This window comes from Megalobrama amblycephala, linkage group LG20 (genome assembly GCF_018812025.1).
Source record: "Megalobrama amblycephala isolate DHTTF-2021 linkage group LG20, ASM1881202v1, whole genome shotgun sequence".
In the NCBI taxonomy this organism is placed as follows: Eukaryota; Metazoa; Chordata; class Actinopteri; order Cypriniformes; family Xenocyprididae; genus Megalobrama; species Megalobrama amblycephala.
In genome coordinates, this window is record NC_063063.1 from 12660784 (window position 1) to 12681814 (window position 21031).

The following is a 21031-nucleotide window of genomic DNA, read 5'->3' on the forward strand; positions in this document are numbered from 1 at the left end:
TTGAACCATTTTTTTTCCCATTTTTATTGATTATTTGAAATGACTTGATCCTGAAGAATCAGCCAAAAGTGCTATTTGACACCTACTCTCAGTGACTACAGACAGTTTGGATCATGAAGCACGGCAGAAACATAGTGAATGATAAGCGCTTTTTTGCTTACGAAAAACAGGGCACTTACTTTTTCTGAAAGTTAAACTTAATCCTTCAAATAACACCCTATGGGGAAAGAAATCCCACCACATCCTTGTGCAGACCACATTTTTATCCAAACAAACACATTAAAATGTGGTTGTAGAAATTTCAGGTTGGAGAAAAACGGAAGCACTGACCCTTATAAACCAACAAAAGAATTTTTTCTTTATATTTATATATTAAATTTCAGTATTTCCTTGAACCATTTCATCTTTTGACTTGATACAAGCCCTTAAATTATAAGCTCTTGATTCATATAATTTATAAAGTATCTTCTCTGCCTTTGACAAGAAATGCCTTTAAATCATACTACACTGCTGATAAAACCAAGGCGACTGAAAACCATCACAGAAACGGGACATTAGAGGAACCAAGAATTTCCCAGAAATCCACTTGAATCCAGTGACCTAATTGCTAACTACCATATAAAGACTTTCAGCTCATAGCTGTTAGCAACAAGCAAACTGCAATAAAAACATTTTAACTGCTAGCATAAATCTGACCTGATATACAGCTCCAAACACTTCATAAAATAATAATCAGGATATTCAGAAGGGGGTGGGGGGGTTGTCACACAATCTGAACTCTCAAATGAAGTGATGTAAAATATGGATTACTACAGTTGTATTGACAGTACGGGCTTATTTTCGCTCCCTTAATGACTCCTACACACAGATGTGACTGTTGATGCTCTGGCTGTGTTCATTTCTCATTCATTACATGGAAAGAGAGCTGTTTATATCCTATTCATCCAAGAATATAAAACAATTGCTGTTTTGAAAGCAGTACATATTATCCGTTTTTAATTCATCACAGCTTGTTCAAACCGTTCAATGATAGTGACTTTGAAACTTAGAAACAAAAGCATTGCTTTTCATACAGAGGAAGTGACATGAGGAGCCCACATGAGTAGGCTGTTGTGTTTGTAAAGTTTGTTATTACAGCAAAATACTGTGTATATTGAGTCTTTTAGAGCGCTGTGGTGTATAAAAACATGTATAACATCAAAAGCAAATCACATCAGGGGCCACAATGTTCTTTAATTATCTCAGGCGCAAATTCACTAAACAGTTCAGCATGTGGCATTTCAGCAATCCACCAAATGCGGTATTTTGTATTGGATTCACAAATGTGAATGTGCAATTAACATGACACTATTACCAAAAATAATCTTTTGCTTAGTGAGAACAAATGAAACAACTATGTAGAAATGAGAAACACTGTACACCAGAATTCATTCCAAATAAGCAAATGAGAAAACCATTCTGTGTAAAGATAAATCCTGTTTTAACAGTATTGTTCCCATGCCAGTGTTGTACACCTAAAAACAACCGTGAAATATTTTGAGAAATTTCACTGCTCAAAATAAAACAAGTTTTAACAAAGAATACATTTATGTGATTCTTATAAAATGACAAACTCCTACATTTCTGCATTTAAATTTTTCAAAAATTGGCCACATTTACTTCCACTGTAAGTGACTGTTAACACTGATTTTTGTCTTTTGTTGTTGATTGTAATGAACCCAAAATATTCCTTCACATTTCTGATGCAATTAATGTAGTTCTCCTTTCTGAGGTCCTACAGGAGGTCTGTGCTGGAAAGGACATGGGTGATGTTTTGACTTGGGCCAGATGTTGCAACAGGACACTTGAGTTGGTTTTTGTGGACAGGACTGGAAGGCAGATGTACATGATGAATGACCTCATTTGGAGAGCACTTCCTTCCTGAGCAGGGATGCTTTTTCTCTGCTTTTACTCTCACAAACACAATTCTATTAAAAGATGTGCTCCAGTGTCAACACCGTAGCATTTCTTATTTTGTGGATGCAGTCTATAATTCTCACAAATACTTATCTAAATTTCAATTTCAAACAAATCTTTAAATAATTATTGGAAATATGGTAATACAGAAGGTCAAAATGGTTACAGTACGAAACTCAACAACCCATTGCTGACTGACTCATGGGACACGCATTTTTCTCTACAAAAGATGGCTGAAAACCGCTGGTCTTGTTCGAAACACTGGCTCATCTGAGTCAAATTCATTCCATGAGCAACAACAGACACAATAGTTCCTCTCAGAAAAGAGTGACGACAAAGACAAACAGAAGCCACAGGAATCTGATCTGGGCTTTTCATCCTTTTGACGTCAATAGAAACCTTCACAAAATAGACACATTCATTCAACTCTAATAACTGAAACACTGCTGTGATGTTTACTCTGATTAGTGCTCCAGATTAATATTTTAAAGGAAAGAACGACTAAATAATTCAAGACACATCCAACGATAACCCAAGTGCAGTCTACTTTTCAAAAATTAGCCAAAAAGGTAAAGAAACATCCATTTACTAGTTCTCACTGTGTGATCGTTTCAAAGTTTTAATGACACATCAGTAAACTGCTGATGCTGAAAAACTTGCATGTACCTTCAGGAACCAACCGATTGGGCATGAATCCGGCTGATCCGGGCAAGCTGCCTGGCAGAGCGCTCCCTGCACATTCTGGGAAATGCCACACATACCACTGGACTGCTAGAGCCGTTCTGCACTATTTCATCGCATTTATTTTGGTTGGCCAATGAGGTTAAGACTGGATGGAGTGCACTATAATGATATAATGACTCAGCTGACCTCTGCATGACGGGTCAGCCTTCTCTTAGAGTTAACTTGTTTAAAGGTGCCATCGAACATTTTTTTACAAGATGTAATACAAGTCTAAGGTGTCCCCTGAATGTGTCTGAAGTTTCATCTCAAAATACCCCATAGATTTTTTTTAATAAATTTTTTTAACTGCCTGTTTTGGGGCATAATTAGAAATGCACCAATTCAGGCTGCGGCCCCTTTAATTCCTCACGCTCCCCACCCCCGGAGCTCGCGCTTGCCTTAAACAGCATTAACAAAGTTCACACAGCTAATATAACCCTCAAAATGGATCTTTACAAAGTGTTCATCATGCATGCTGCATGCATACATCAGATCATGTGAGTATAGTATTTATTTGGATGTTTACATTTGATTCTGAACGAGTTTGATAGTGCTCCGTGGCTAACGGGCTAAAGCTAACATTACACACTGTTGGAGAGATTTATAAAGAATGAAGTTGTGTTTATGAATTATACAGACTGCAAGTGTCTAAAAATGAAAATAGCGACGGCTTTTGTCTCCATGAATACAGTTAAACGATGGTAACTTTAACCACATTTAACAGTACATTAGCAACATCCAACGAAACATTTAGAAAGACAATTTACAAATATCACTAAAAATATCATGATATCATGGATCATGTCAGTTATTATTCGCTCCATCTGCCATTTTTCGCTATTGTCCTTGCTTGCTTACCTAGTCTGATGATTCAGCTGTGCACAGATCCAGACGTTAATACTGCCTGCCCTTGTCTAATGCCTTGAACATGATTAAAAGCTGTTTGGGGTTTCTATATTCAGCAAAGATGCATTATACTGATCAAAAGTGAAATTAAAAACATTCATAATTTTACAAAATATTTCTTTCAAATAAATGCTGTTCTTTCTATTCATCAAAAATCCTGAAAAAAAATGTAAAATACCAAGCAGCACAACTGTTTTCAAACAGTGATAACTAGAATGTATATCTCCTGAAGAAAATGTAAGTGGTGCTTGCAGTGGAAAAACTCGGCACTGGGCAGATGTTACAGTGATGCATGTAACTGCAAGAAAGCCAAATAATCAAGTTTGTACAATGTTCTGGTTCTGAAATATGGCTTATTCATAAAGTTACACGGTTACTAGGGTGATCTAAATGGTTGCTAGGGCGTGGCTAAACAGTTAGCAGGTTAAACTAACAGACTGCATGTCTGCCCAAATCAGAAACATGAGTCAAACTTATGTTTCTCTATGATGTTCTGATTCATTTATATCCCTCTCATCTATTTTTCAATAGAAGTCTATGGGGTGGTTGCTAGGGCGCTGAAACTGGTTGCTAGGGTGTGGCTATGAAGATATTGGGTCATTACTTATTTTCTGCTTGATAAGATAACTCAAATGAGTGAGAGAGAAAGGGTTCCAAGGCCCTGTGTGTGTGTGTGTGTGTGTGTGTGTGTGTGTGTGTGTGTGTGTGTGTGTGTGTGTGTGTGTGTGTGTGTGTGTGTGTGTGTGTGTGTGTGTGTGTAAATGGCAGTTGGGATTCAATTTCATGAAAATTCTGTCAATGTTATGTCTATGGAATTTTTTCGTCCACTATGCAAGCATCTTAGGCCTGATCACTAAGAAAAGTCATAGCACACCTCTCTTCAATGAGCCGGTCAATTTGACACCTCATTCATGGGTCTATGATAAACGCTGCAGGAGGAGTCGTGGACCAAAGTTTTGTGTGGAATAATAAGAAGTATGCAAGAGAACAATAGTGATGCTTTGCCTTTGGCAAGCACCAGTAATGAGATGTTTATTGAGCAGCAAATCAGCATATTAGAATGATTTCTGAAGGGTCACGAGACACTGAAGATTGGAGTAATGGCTGCTGAAAATTCAACAGCGGAATAAATTAAATTTTAAAATATATTAAATAGAAATCAGTTATTTTAAACTATAGTAATATTCTACAATATTACACTTTTTACTGTAATTGAGATCAAATAAATGCAGCTTTGGTGAGTATAAGAGATTTTCAAAAACAAACTTTTGAATGTGTATTGTTTAATAATATATGAATTGCATTTTGATGTACATTTGAATACATAAAAAAAAAAAAAAAAAAAAAAAAATCAACTCTAGACCAACTATAAATAAAATAAACTTGCCAGAAATTCATCTAAGCTAATCTATTCAAGGCAAATAGAGCTCCTCTGTTTCTCTAGGCTGAAGACTGAACACACATACAGCTCTTTAAAGACTAAATTAAATTAACAAATGGTCCATTCAATGGATTGCTTCAGTGCAATGCAGTTTTAAAACATCAGAATTCATATCCCTAGATTTCAGTGTGCTGCCAGAGTGGCACTGGTGCTGATCCCAGAGTGCATGCTGGGAGAAGTAGAGGTGTTGAATGGTCCTGCTAGGGGACTTCAGATCCATCTTCTGACCTGCCAACAGACATCTTTCTGTCTCAGTTGCATCCGTCGCCAGCCAAAAGGACTTTCTGCAGCACATGCCTAAACAACATGTGATCTCCATTTAAATACTTTCCAGGGTGATGGCCGCCTGGAGCATTTCCCACTAGAGAGGACTCTCTGTGTGGGCTGTCTGTATTGATTTGGGCTGTTAAAAATCCTCGCTGGCTTCTGATGGAAACGTCAAAACTGTGCTAATAAAGTCACTTTGTGTCATTAATTCAGCACTCCAACACTTCCATAACATACACTTAAGGGAAGAAAATTGTGATATTTCAGACAAAAAAAACAATTTACTTCTGGAAAATCCCTTCAATTATGCATTAGCTCCCAAGTGAATCAGTCTTTGCAACTGCCAAAGAAGCTATTTGAGAATAATATAGTTCTCAACTCTAAAAACAGACAAACCTTTACAAGAGTGGCTGGTCTGGCAAACTGTTTCATACTTAATATGCTGTGACAGCACAATAACGGTTGAAAATGTAGGGAACTTTGAGCCATATTCATTGAAGAACCGGCAGAAAGACGCTCTGATAATCTGACGTCTGTAGCAGACTATAAAGCAAAACTTGGCACTCACAAAAACGCTAACCTGATGCTGATGTCATTTGCGTGGAACTGCCAGGAAACGGCAGTCAAAACCAGTAAGAGAGAGTGTGGAGGCATAAACCAGTCCCAGATTTACATATACTGTAAGCCACGTTGGTTTAAGTCTTCCAGTAAGATGGACACCACATGACATTATATAACCTAAATTATCCATGACTTTGAGTTAGCATACAATTTATCTAAAATAAAGTGCCCCTATTATGTTTTTTTTTTTTATATATATATTACTTTTCCATGTTGTGTTAAAGCCTAAAGCTGTTTGTGTAAAAAGTCTGTGTAAAAGGTCAGCAAAGTTCAAAGTGCACGATTAATGGAGTTATTGTCTTCCAAAAAAAAAAAAAAAAAAAAAAAAGACCGATTCTTAACTGCCTGAAACAAGTCATCAGTGATTCCAGTCTTACTTCCTGCACAAACTTATGTAGGTTTGTAACAAATTTGCATAATGGCAGCCTATGGTCTTCATTGGCTGCTCGCAAACGGTATCTACTTTGACAGGCCCTCAAACACTGTAGTTGTAGCTGAGGCTTGGAAGAGTTTGGTTTGTTTTGTCAACATGTCGAGAAGATGCTGTTTTCTGCACTGTGAATCCACTTTGCACGCACTTCCAAAAGATGAGGACTCGGGCTCGAATTGAAACCAACACCATTGTTACCGTTCGTATCACTGTGTATCCAAGTGCTAAGGAAGCCTCCGGAGCTGAAATTCAGATATGGTTTCTGACATGAGCTGTAAGCAGTAGACCAATCGCAACAGACTGGGCCATCTGACCATTCAGAGAAGAGTAGGTTCTTGGAAAGGAGGGGTTTAGAAAGAACGAATACTTTATCAAACTGTTTCGAACTGTTGCAATGCATATTATAAAATTATATATGAAAATATTTAAGTGTTTTTGACCTTGGATGCCAAAGATCATCTCCAAAACAAAAATTAGAAACCTTTAAATTAACATAATAGAGGCACTTTGATAACTAGCGAGTGAATAAAAAAAAAAACCGTTTTTCCTATAATTTTTTTTTCCCAAACTACTTAAGGTTTTATTTTAAAGCATTTTAATCCAGAAATTAAAAACATGCTCATCATAGAAAGGGTTTAAGTCATTTTATGTATGAACTGCATTTTTAATGATTTTTTAAAAAATAAATTAAAGATGTGTTTTTAAAGGAATAGTTCACCCAAAAATAAAAATTATCCCATGATTTACTCACCCTCAAGCCATCCTAGGTGTATATGACTTCTTTCTTCTTTCGTATATCTTCTTTCAGACAAACACAGAGACATATTTAAAAATATCCTGGCTCTCTAAAGATTTATAATGGTGGTGAACTGGGGGCGTGTTTTGAAGCCCAAAATAAATGCATCCATCCATCATAAAAAGCAACTGTTTTTTTGTGAAAAAAAATATCCATATTTAAAACTTTATAAAGTACAACAACTAGCTTCCAGCAGATGGCCGTAGTACGCATTGATTTGCGGTGGAAGAGTGAACTCTGACCTGACGCATGATGCAATGATGAACAGAGAAGTGCAGAGGACAGAGCAAAACAAAACAGTGGTCACGAATTAGAAATCTAAAATGAGAAATGTCAGAGGATTTCAATATAAGAGAAGAGGAGCTTGATTTTGTTGCCCAGCCATATTTGTTTAAATCACAAGAGGCGTCTAAGGCCACGTTCACACTGTACGTGTTTGGGATTGACAACCGCATTTACTTACAGGTGTGAGTCTCCTGTTCACACAGCAACTTACAATAGCATCTGGAACACTGTATGAACGTGCAACGAGAGTCAAGCCGTATTCGCTTACTAGTAACCATAACGACAGTGACCAACTTAATATTAAGGACTCAAATACAGGACTGACAACCGTATTCTGCTGCTGTGTGAACGTGGCCTAAGCTTACACTACTCCTACATCCTGGCCACGTTCACACAGCAGCAGAATACGGTTGTCAGTCCTGTATTGGAGTCCTTAATACGGTTACGTTCACACACAGTACGGTTATTTACGGGAGTGACAACCACATTTTATAACCAAACTCACACCCATAAATTTTCAGGACTCATACCCACATTCTCTGAATATTCAGGCTGTGTGAACGGAACCGGACTGGACAACTAGTTGTCTGTCACGTCATACAGAGCAAGAGAGCCGGTGTTTTGTGTGTGGTTTCGCTTTCGGTAACTTACAGCAACAGAGATATGATCTGTGCGTCATTTTAAGGTGTTAGATCCAGTCACTGCTCTCCACCGTCTCAGTTTTGTGTTTCTTTTCCAAATTCAAATGCCATTTCATGCGCTAGACGTCGCAAAGGACGTGACACCAGCGTTGCCAAGTCTGCGGTTTTCCCACGGAATTGGGCTACTTTTACACTGTTGCCGCGGGTTTGTTTTTCATGTCCGCGGGTTGAATCGAAACCAAAATAACCATAATAAACACGATATTTAGTCCCTGGAATGTGAATTTTACCAGGGGAGCCCCACCAAAAAAGCAAATTTTACCCCTGGAACGTTATTTTACCGTGGGACTCCCCTGAAATGCGACTGGGCTAGTTTTTGGCTGGTTTTGAGGAGCAATTCGGCAGGTTTTGTTGTGAAAACCTGGCAACCTGTGTGACACGACGCGTGTGCGTCGGTTAAAGACTCCGGCTAGCACGTGTTTACATGCTGCTGTAGGTTACTCAAGTTTTGATGGATGAACTCGCGGTTTAATTAGTCTCTTGTCATGTCAAAAGTGATAATACTTTTCAGTTTTATGGACGTCGCCATCTTTAATATTACGTTGGTCACTGTCGTTATGGTTACTAGTAAGAGAATACGGGCTTGACTCTCATTGCACGTTCATATAGACGCTACTGTAAGCTGCTGTGTGAACGAGATTTCAAGACTCACACCTGTAAGTAAATGCGGTTGTCAATCCCAAAAACCGACAGTCACAGTGTGAACGCGGCCCCTGTGTCATACATCGCGTGAGAGGTTACTCATTTGGCACAAGTTGTCTTGCGCATTATACGTATAGAGAATGAGAATGTTGCGTCACAGCGCTTTGACTCGTGTTGCATTTCGGGAAGGCGTCGCCATATTAGCAGGATACGCTAAACGTTGCCATGGTTACTTTGACATGAGACGGTCAGACCGAGAGAAATAGTGTGATCATTTGTTTGCAATTTTGCGATACGCCGCAGTTTCATGTAACGAAATGGATAATGACGAAGTGAAAGGAAAGTGGCTCTATCGGGAGAGACTAAATAACACGCCGGCTTACCAAGGGACTCTAAAACGCTTAATGGGGCTTAATGTACTAAGAAAGACAGTGATATTAACAGACCAAACTCAGTAAACATTATACTAATAAAGTAAAGTTGAGCCCATAATGTGAACGCAACATGTTTATTCACGAGCGTTTTCGTCACATAGAAAACTGTTGAGAAACGTTGCTTAATGTAGCCTACTAGTGATATTAAAAAACAAAACAAAAACAAATTCGGCACAAACCAATTTTTCTGTGCTTTATTAGTATAGTGTTTACTAAGTTTGGTATTTTAATGGCACTGTCTTTTTCTTTATGGGAGGAAAAACGTGTATTTAAATGTGTTGCGTTCAATTCTAGGCTCATCTGCAGTAGTAATTTGTGGCAATGCGGCACCGTTCAAGAGTTCAACCCTTTAACAATTAAAAGTACATTTTTAAGTCTAAGTTATTTGCAAGCAGCATTATTTAGAAAAACTGCTTGACATCACTAGTCTATGACTCAGTAGGCGAAAACTGTGTACAATAATAAACATCAGAACTGTATTAAAAGTGTAATACAAGATCTCTCGCAGTTTGTAGCTCTCGTGGTGTTTAGTCTCTCCCGATAGAGCCCCTTTCCTTTTCTCCTCCTCCATTTCTTCCCATAAAACTGTGCTGTATCGCAAAATGTATTTATTAAATTAATCTGCTCTCTCTCTCTGTTGCGCTTTATCTCGGGTTCACTGAAGAAGTTGCCATAGCAACGGATAGCGTATCCTGCTAATATGGCGGCGCCTTCCCGAATTGTGACGTAATTCTCATTCTCTATTACGTACGGTCGTCTGGCAGAAGCTAGATATTTTAGATTATAAAGTTTGGAATACTTTATGATGGATGGATGGATGGATGGATGGATGCATTTCTTTTTGCAGACAAAACAGGCCCCCGTTCACTACCATTATAATGCTTGGAAGAGCAAGGACATTTTTAAATATATTTCTGATTGTCTTTGTCTAGAAAAAAGAAAGTCATATACACCTAGGATGGCTTGAGGGTGAGTAAATCATGGGATCATTTTCATTTTTGGGTGAACTATAACCCATATATCAAATACTAGAGAAATGCCATGTGTATTCATCTCTGTATATTACTTAAAAAATAAACTGTCTGGCCTCCATTTACTGACTCATGTCTGCCAAGAGCTTGACTTTGAGATATAACAAAGAATTCCGTCTGTGTTCGCACTTCAGTTCTCTCCAGTGAGTCCAACACACCCAATTAATAGCCACTGAGCGGTTGCTCTGCTTTAAACTGCACAATCCCAGCTTCCATCAGCATGCAGTGACATGTAAGACAAACAGGCTAAGCCTTGCACCAGCATTACACAGCAAAACATGAATGGTGCTCATAATAAAAAAATTTTTAACCATACGGTGAAAACAGTTTCTATTCAAAGTAAAGCACAAGAATGATAAAGTCTATCTGTAGCCCTGCAGATGGGCAAACGGTGTTGTATTAGGGGCTATTTGAGAGCTGTGGGGTGGATCGCCGCCTTTGTCTAAGAAGGGGCTGCTTTCACAATAGTGCTCATTATGAGGCATCTTCACACTGTGAATTTGACATGAACACTTCCTCTGTTGGAACACACTGTATGAAAATAAAATGTTAATTGTACGCAGATGGCGCACAAGCTTGAAAAGAAAGTGGACAATAAAGCGAATATTTCAGACATCTGACATCAAGATCAAATAAAGACACTCAAGGTCTCGAATCACACGAAAGCCAAACTTTTCCTCCCCAAAAGATTTTAAACTCTGCAAGGGTTTTAACAGAAAGATGTGATTATTTCTGTAGAAATTGGTAGTAATTCTTACCTATTTAAACAGGAAAGCTTCAAGTCTTACAGTCAAGAGGCAGCAGACTGTCAAAACCTTTAAATAACATTGGACTCCATTTATAAGACCACAATTTATTAAGTTTAAGATTGTTGTATTCATGGAGGAGTCAAAAAGCCGCCTGTGTGATAATGTGTTATTGCAATCACATGTTCTTGGATATTTACTGCTAGTAAACTGAACATTAATATGATTTGACTATAAATATAACCATTATGCACCATCCTTTACAGAATTCTTATTATTGGCAGTAAGACTAAAAGGATGCTTTTGAAAATGTCTTGCATTAATCCTATAATATTTATGGAGGGAAAAACTAGATCAGTTCCAAACAACACATTTCCAGTTCAACTGCTCAGGTAAAATGCTCATGGAAAAAGTGAAAGACACTGAATTTCTCTGAGGTAATTGCATCCATCCTTCAAGATTTTCCTTTTTGATGTATCAACCTGCAGGAGAAGTTAAAAACAGACTGAGACTTGTAATGAATAACAGTTTAAATTACTTTCATCACACAAAGTTTTCATATGACTTGTGAATCCTAAGGACTATTTTTACGAAACTTTTTTAAGAGTTTGACAGCCGTTGGTTCCCATCCACTTTTACTGTATGGACAAAAGCAGCTCAGACAACCTGCTTCATGTGTTTCATGAAAGAAAAAATCATACAGGTTTGGAATAACATGAAGGTGAGTAAATGATGACAGAATTTTCATTTTCAAGTGAGCTTTAAAGTCAGCATGAAACGAAAGTTGCGATAGTACTTTCTTCCCTATAGACCAATTTGGTTTTTGTGGGCGGAGCCTACCAGGTTGCAGAAAACTACAGTTCTGCAATAGCAGTCTATGGAAGCCATGGAATAAAAGAATAAAAAGTTAATTTCAAATTTATTTCTCACAATTCTGACTTTTATTTCTTGTAAATCTGAGTTTATATCTCACATTTTTAGAAGGAAAAACAGAATTGTGAGATATACTAATTATTCTGTTTTTTTTCCCCCTCATAATTGTACGTTTATATTAGGGCTGCACGATATATCGCATGAGATTGTCACGTGCATTTCGTCAGTAAAGCCGGTTCCCTGATTACCGCTAAATCGCCATCACCTGCTTTCAAATGGAGCGGCATTTAATAGACAGAGCCGTAGATCACTGAAAAGCCACGCAATATCGCGTTCATTATCGAAGGCGATTCATCTGCGATATTGCGTGGCTTTTCAGTGATCTACGGCTAACATTACACACTGTTGGAGAGATTTATAGAGAATGAAGTTGTGTTTATGAATTATACAGACTGAAAGTGTTTAAAAATGAAAATAGCGACGGCTCTTGTCTCCGTGAATACAGTAAGAAACGATGGTAGCTTTAACCACATTTAACAGTACATTAGCAACATGCTAATGAAACATTTAGAAAGACAATTTACAAATATCACTAAAAATATCATGTTATCATGAATCATGTCAGTAATTATTGCTCCATCTGCCATTTTTCGTTGTTGTTATTGCTTGCTTACCTAGTCTGTTGATTCGGCTGTGCACATCCAGACGTTACTGCCTGCCCTTGTCCAATGCCTTTCATAATGTTGGGAACATGGGCTGGCATATGCAAATATTGGGGCGTACACCCCGACTGTTACGTAACAGTCGGTGTTATGTTGAGATTTGCCTGTTCTTCGGAGGTCTTTTAAACAAATGAGATTTACATAAGAAGGAGGAAACAATGGAGTTTGAGACTCACTGTATGTCTTTTCCATGTACTGAACTCTTGTTATTTAACTATGCCAAGGTAAATTAAATTTTTGAATCAAGGACACCTTTAAAAATTGCAGGTTTCATCAGTCCAGTCTGTGACTTGCACACATAAATGTCTCCGTTTAGCTTCAAAGTGCGTTTTCAACAACGGTATTTTATAAAAATTGAAAACTATATTTTTTGCATTCCGATTCCGACATCCAGAGGCACAACAAAAAAATGTTTCTCTTATTCTCTGGATTTTGCACATTTTCCTCCACTTGCTACCGCTATTTATCTGCAACCACTATGTGCGCCCAATGACGTAACTGTGACGTCTGCTCCAAATGGGTCTATTGTAACGTATATCCGAGTGAAACGGCTTCTTGAACGAAAAAAAATGTAGGATAGGACTTAATTGTGTCCACTGGGAATTGATTGGATCATTGTTGATTGCTATTGCAGTGATGTCATGTGAGTGACAGGTTGCCCCGCCCTCATGCCAGTAAACACGTTATCAGAGAAGAGAAGAGAAGAGAAGAGAAGAGAAGAGAAGAGAAGAGAAGAGAAGAGAAGAGAAGAGAAGAGAAGAGAAGAGAAGAGAAGAGAAGAGGTAGGGGAAGTTATTTTAATTAGATTACGAAAGCACACGGAAAAGAAAAAACTATGTGTGCACCGATAAATCATTTACATGAATAAATACTGCAATATTCCATAAAAAATATGAATTATATCATTTTGATCTGGTGATTGATTTGAATGGTGACTAAAACTGCAGTAATGTATGAACAGATATCCTTTTGGAGGAACTTCTGATCATCTTTACCATTAAAACTTGCAACAAATTCTTGAAGCCAAATCACTTCACTGAGTGATTTTCTTTTTCTTTTTTTTATTCAAATGATCAGAAATATTCAGGTCATTGACAAGAGCCTAAAAGCCTCTGAAATATATGATGACGCACAGACTGCCCGAGAGCAGATGAACTTGTCCTACCACGTGACGTCCTAAGGCCCAGACGCAACCCATGTCTCTGCTGAGGCTACTGGGATTATAAAACCCCTGCTCATTCAGGATAAATTTAAATCTTCATAATATTTCTTTTTCCAAAGCAAAGTAGAAAAAAAATCAGCTTACAGTAACAATAAAATTACAGTCAAATCCCGTTCCCTATGTTAGGTCCAGAGGTCCACTAATTAATACAAATGTGGCATCCTTTCAAACGTGCCTATATCATCACAACAGACAGAGTCTGGATGGGGCCTGTGGTTTCCTGATAGGACCAGCAGGATTGAAAGAGACACGGAGAAACAGAGAAAGAGCTGGTTATGCACACATGGGGTTTACCCGCCACAGTCTGCTTTTTCTTCCAAATTTAGCAGCCAGGAAACAGAGAAAGAAAGAGAGAAAGAATCAAGAATAAAGGTAAAAATATCACGAATTAAGGTAATTTGATTCTCCACAAGAGCTGTATCATCAGTTTTTATTTTATTTTATTTCCATTACTTCATGACAAAATGTCATTCCTTCCTTGCAACTTTTTTTTTTAATTTTTTTCAAATCTAATTTTATTGAACATCCAACAAATCCTCTACTTTTTCATCTTTTAATTTCCACACACACACACAATACCCTGGTGCTCAATTAACTTCACAGTAAAGAAAATTCTGTTATGTATTCTGACAAATAATCTAAATCAGATTCATTTGAAGTGTTGGTAATCTAATAAACTGAACGGATTGCTCAAAAGGAATTTGGAAGTGAATGCACTCCCTGTGATCTGACAGTTCTTATCTCTCACTTTTTTGTATTTTAGTTTGGGATAGGTCTGAACTAGTCTGCACTTCCTGAATGCTGCAAGAAATCTTTTGTCCACTTGACTGTTCATATGCTTGCAGAGTTATAAATGCAGCATGTTGCAGACATGAAAAGCATTGGACACTTAATGCATACTTAAAAATCTATGCATGCCACTACACTGAATATTAAAATATCAAACCAAGTGTTATTTATTTTGAAGAAATGAAGCAAAAGCACATTCTTTAAGAAAAAAGTTCACAAAAGTTAGGTTTGGTTTTAAATGGGTCATAAACTGCATCTGATGTCTACTTATAAAGTTATCAAGATTTTTGCATCAAAAGACTTCCTAATATAAGCTATTTTTGACCCTCTCTTTCAAATTCTCCATTTTGATTGCCGCATTCAAGACTTGGAAGTAAACGGCCACTGCTATGATTGGGTAACAGTTTTGAATAATAAAATAATTTTCAACGTCGACATGTGGAATTGTTTAGCAAACTCCTGATGCTGAATAATATCTTGTTACATTTGCCAACAATGTGAAACATTTATGGGTATTACATTTGCTTCATAAGTCTTGGTTGTGGCAAATAAAATTTAAGTACTTGGAGTTACCACGGTTATAATTGGAAAACAATGACTTTTGGTGTTTCACGTTAACGGAATTATGAATGAATCTACCACTGTTTGTCACAATGTCATTCTTATAGGCTATTCATAGTTCATAATAGCAATACAAAAGCAGCATTCTCTATGTGCTTTCTTCCATATCCGATAATCCAACGCATTAACCCCATAAATGCCACAGCAAAGGAACGAACAGCAAATCAGAATGATCACAACTAGACTGCAGCGCTACAGTATAAATACTCAGTACATATCAAACAATTTGTAACAGACAAAGCAATAGTGACGTATGTGGTTACTCACACTTGTGTGTTGTGACATTACTGTCAGATCCAATATAGTCTGCACTCATCTTTTATTTTCAGTCTCTCTAAAAAGCCTGCATCGAACTGGGTCTTGTTTAAAAACAAATCTGCAGTAAAATGAAGCGAACAAACAGACAATGTCTTAATGAAGTGATCTTAAAAATAAAGTTCATCCACGCTCTTCTTTATATAGGATCATAAGGATGGCAATACAAAGACTGTTTCTCCACAGTTTGTCACTGCAAAACGTCTTGTAATCCTCTATCGGTTTGTTGCTGGAGTAATCCTGTGTTTGCGTGTCTTGTATTTGCTACATGACATGCGTGAATCGAGGCAACGATGTAGAAGTAGGCGTTGATATTCTTCTGCAGAGGCAATCTTTCATTGCACTATGACGTAATAATGTGACAAAATCTGAAACGTGTCATTTTCTGAGCTTGGTTTCAATAAAAGCTGTTTTTGGGCTAACAAGGAAATTATGAGTCTTAAAACTTACAGCATATTTTTATACTACAATGACCTCTTATATGTCAAAGAACAAGGAAATTTCTCAATTCATTGTTGTGAAATTGTGCAATTTAAAATAAAGTTTTGTATTATATTATATTTTCAAATGTAATTTATTCCTTTAATAGCAAAACTAATTTTAAGCAGCTATTACTCCAGTCTTCAATGTCTTTCAAAAATAATCTTACTTTCCCTATAACTTTGAATGACAGTGTACATGATGCCATATTCTCATATTCATTTCAATGCTGTCAAGAAGTGGACAGGCAATTAGTCCAATCTGATGCAACTGGTGTGTACACTGATTACCAAACACCTAGGGATAAAATTGGAATCTTAAAAGATTGCAAATCATAAGCAATAATATGACCTTGCATAAGGAAGAGGTGTAATAGAACAAGAGCTTGAGGGAGATGTGTGAGAGTCTACTGGAACAAAGCCGTACAGTCTGCTGTGATTTCATAATACAACACCTATTCCAAGAAACAGTCAATTGCTGTGTTTATCTGACATGCTATTACCAAATTGAGAGACGCAAAGCTATGGTAAAGTCAGTGTGTGGGACCAAATCACCCAAGCTTATGATAATTCCACAAATGGGATCATATACTACTCACACACAACAGCCTCATTTCAGATCAAAACAGAGGAGTTTTTCCGCACACTGTAACATCCCTAGATGCTTTAGTTACATACATACAGCAGCCACTGATATGTATTAGCTTTTGTTTCAGAACATGCACAAGAAAGTAGGCCTGTCAAGATCATCAATTCTGTGTTGTTGAAGACGATTAATTGTCATACAAATAATTGCGATTAACAACTTTTTGTTAATAAAATTCCTTTTATTTCATGCCACTGGGTAAGTCTCATATGTTATTTATTTACTTGGAATTGTATCTATAATATATATATATATATATATATATATATATATATATATATATATATATATATATTATATTATATATAATTAGTGCTGTCAAAACGATTAATCGCGATTAATTTAATCTAACATAAAAGTATGTTTACATAATACTGATATATCAGTATTATGTAAACACATACTTTTATGTTAGATGCAATTAATAAATAAAATTATTAATCGCATCTAACATAATTTTATTATCATTTTATAATTTTATAAAAAATAAAATTATAATAAAATAGACTTGTATGATTTACTTCAATGCTGTGAAAAATTGTTTATATAATAAATTAATATAATAATATAATAATGCATTGTGATTAAACCCACAAACCTTCATTTTGTAGACTTTGACTGTCTTTGTGTACTTTACAACAGTGTTTTTTATTTTTTGGCAAAATGTGATTTAAACTGCACAATTATTGCGTTCTCTCAAATAATTATAAATCTAATCTAATAACCATGATCAGATGATTATTTAATAATTGCGACTGGCCCACAAGAAAGCAACCTATTTTCTTTTGCAGAAAGAGAATAACCAATAACTCTAAAATGGCCAAGCTTGATATAAAAGTAAATGGCCTTATTTATGCAAATCTATGATGTATTAAAAAAAGATTCAGTGAGCATTGTAGTCACCAGATGGCTGAATGTTGGCCTGTCATCTTCACAAAAATCTGCACACGGCATGCTGTCTCTGTGTGTCCACTAATGAATAATTATTGATTTAGAGCAGGAATTTTAATTGTCAGATACAAATAATATAAAAGACTTCCTTGAGGTCCACTGAGAAGGACATTGTACTTGTTCTTGAAACTTAGCACCTGTGCTCATATACAGCACTAATGGCTGTATTCCCTGTATTCCCTGGGCTACACTTTCAACTTCATGGACCCTTTAATAGTTTCCTACTATCCAAACAGGCCAAATACTCAGTGTTGCTTGTAAGACAAGACAGTCAGTAAAAATAAAAGTGAGAATGAATTCATGTGGAAAAAGTTTTGCACATCCACTGATAAAAGTATGCTATTGATTTGTAGTCACACAAATAAAAGAAAGAACAATAAAGTTAAGATGTTTTAACTGACTTTGCATGTGCACCTTGCACATTCCTGCAGCTGTAACCACTAAAATTTGGTGCAGCTTTTATAAACATGAAGACAGTTTCTGTTTTCTGCTAATTCGTAGTTTACTGTGAGGAATTCATTGGATAAAAATAACACAGCTAGTCAATAATTCAAATGTTGGGGAATTTGGGGCTAGTTGTCACACCAGAATATTTCACAAGGCACGTTTATTTTTATAAATCCATTTCTGGAGACACAACATTCTGTAATAACTATAGTAGTTAACATGAACTAACAGTGAACACTTCTACAGCATTTACTAAGCTTAGTCAATGGTAATTTCAACATTTACTAATACATTTTTATGTTGTATTTGTTAACGCCTTGTGAACTAGCATGAACAAAGAATGAAAAATTGGCTTTTTTTACTAACGTTAACAAAAATTAACAAATACTTTAAAATATTGCTCATTGTTAGTTCGTGTTAGCTAAAACATTTACCAATGTTAACAAATGAGACCTTATTTAAAGCGTTTACAATTATAACATTTAAAACATGTGAGAACTTGCCCAAGCCTGATATTTATGAGAAATGTTATCATCCTGAGAACATGACAAAGGGCAAAATGCAATTTAAAATATAAAACAGAGGTAGTATTTTGTTGGAGTTGTTCATAATTGCTGACATTATTGTGTGGTTTATTCTTCTGGTACATGGAGAAAAGCCCCTGGCTGACTGAGGAGAATCCGTGTCCATTAAAATGACTAAAGCATTGACGCTAGTTACACTTAATCCACCAATTGCAGATTATCATGTAGCCAGATTACAGATGCATGCAATCGCTTTGCAAAACCATTTTACAGAAGGACACATTTATGGGCTGTCTAAAAACCTGGTGAGCTGAATACCTAGACATCTTTTTTTTAGGGTCAGCAGATAGCTGTATGGTGACCCAAAATACTGTCTATGTAGGTACTAGGCAGCTCACTAGTTTGTAAAACAGCCATCATTTCAAAAAAATTATGTGCAATGTAGGCTACACTAGCTGCATACTGCATACAAGCTTTGGCATTTCTTTATGAAATCATATCACTTATGATGCATCCAGTCACATGTGAGTTGACACATCCTATTCACAACCACAGACTCAACCAATAAAGATGCTACATCTGTTACAATGTGTGCAACTTTAAAACACCAAACGTAAAGAGTCCCATTGAAATAAAGCCATACCTTCTGATGGACTTTCAGATCTCAGCGACTAGGTTTGTTCATTAACCGGCGTTTAGTGTGATGCACCTTCTTCGCAGAAGAAATATATTGTCAAAGCATAACTAAACAGTACGATAGCAATGTGATTTTACATAGTCAAATCCTAAATCCAAACTTTGCGACAACGCTGCAAATAAAAACCATGCTGCCCGCCTCGTAAATTCCCACTCTTGAAGCCCAGCACACACAGGGCGGCGAGTTTCAGTCTAGTTCAGTTTCAAGCTGTAAAAATACGCCCACACGCGCAGAAAGAGACGGAGTGGGCGGAGACTACATTGACGTGCAGATGTTACTAGCCAATCAGCGGCACTCATGGGCGTAAACAAATGACTACTGATGTCTTCTTCTAGCTTAACCGCAAAGGATGCCGAAACCGCTGTTGTTTTGTGCGTCACTTATGGCAAGAAACAACAAGTGCTGCTTTAGAATAAATATACACTGTCTTGAGATAAATCAAGATATATAGGCCTACCATATTTTATTTATACCATACCATTTTCCCCGTCCTTTGCACGAAATAAAACGTCTTCATTTGAACCTCTAACACAATTTAACTACAATATACCCTTATCTATAACCAAATGTAGGCTACTGTTTATGGATTTTTAAACCTTTCTAATAGAGCTATTCAGTCATGTGTCAATTTGTTGGTCATCCTTCATGGGTTCCCTCTGGAATTTCCAGGGGGTTTTTTTAGAATTGTGGTTTTCCCTTTAATCTTTAGGAGTGAGATTAAAGGGTTAGTTCACCCAAAAATAATGTCATTTATTACTCACCCTCATGCCGTTCCACACCCTTAAGACCTTTGTTAATCTTCGGAACACAAATTAAGATATTTTTGTTGAAATCCGATGACTCAGTGAGGCCTGCATAGCCAGCAATGACATTTCCTCTCTCAAGATCCATTAATGTACTAAAAACATATTTAAATCAGTTCATGTGAGTATAGTGGTTCAATATTAATATTATAAAGCGACGAGAATATTTGTGGTGTGCCAAAAAAACCAAAATAACGACTTATTTAGTGATGGCCGATTTCAAAACGCTGCTTCAGGAAGCTTCGGAGTGTTATGATTCTTCTGTGTCGAATCACGATTCGGATCGCGTGTCAAACCACCAAACTGCTGAAATCACGTGACTTTGGCACTCTGAACCGCTGATTCGATACGCTAATTCATTGTGCTCCGAAGCTTCCTGAAGCAGTGTTTTGAAATCAGCCATCACTAAATAAGTCATTATTTAGTTTTTTTTAGCGCACCAAAAATATTCTCGTTGCTTTATAATATTAATATTGAACCACTGTACTCACATGAACTGATTTAGATATGTTTTTAGTACCTTTATGGATCTTGAGAAATGTCATTGCTCCCTATGCAGGCCTCATGGAGCCATCGGATTTCAACAAAAATATCTCAATTTGTGTTCCGAAGATTAACGAAGGTCTTACGGGTGTGGAACGGCATGAGGGTGAGTAATAAATGACAGAATTTTCATTTTTTGGTGAACTAACCCTTTAACATTACTTGATGAAGCTTTCGCATTTTGTTCTACATTAATTATACAGTGTTATAGACAGGGGTGCACATAAGTGGTGCGCAGGTGCGCATGCGTGGTAAAACAATAAACAATGCGCACCAGAAAACATTGAGGGAAACGATTTGAGTACCAACATTTTTGGGGACCGGCTCACAGGAACACGTTTACTTACTGGAGTAGGACATTTCTACATATCTGGTAAGATAGCAATCATGATGGTAAGTGTGTTCTTTTATATTTAGTGG

At 36.8% G+C, this 21031-nt stretch overlaps 1 protein-coding gene across 1 annotated transcript in view; it reads right to left on the reverse strand.

Annotated features, from left to right (window-relative positions):
* rhbdf1b (rhomboid 5 homolog 1b (Drosophila)) overlaps positions 1–19483 on the reverse strand; it is a 55635-nt gene extending 36152 nt beyond the window's left edge. The window contains 1 exon segment of the mRNA XM_048170538.1: positions 19212–19483. The gene's annotated coding sequence lies outside the window, so the exon portion shown is untranslated.
* Between the last annotated feature and the right edge of the window lie 1548 nt (positions 19484–21031).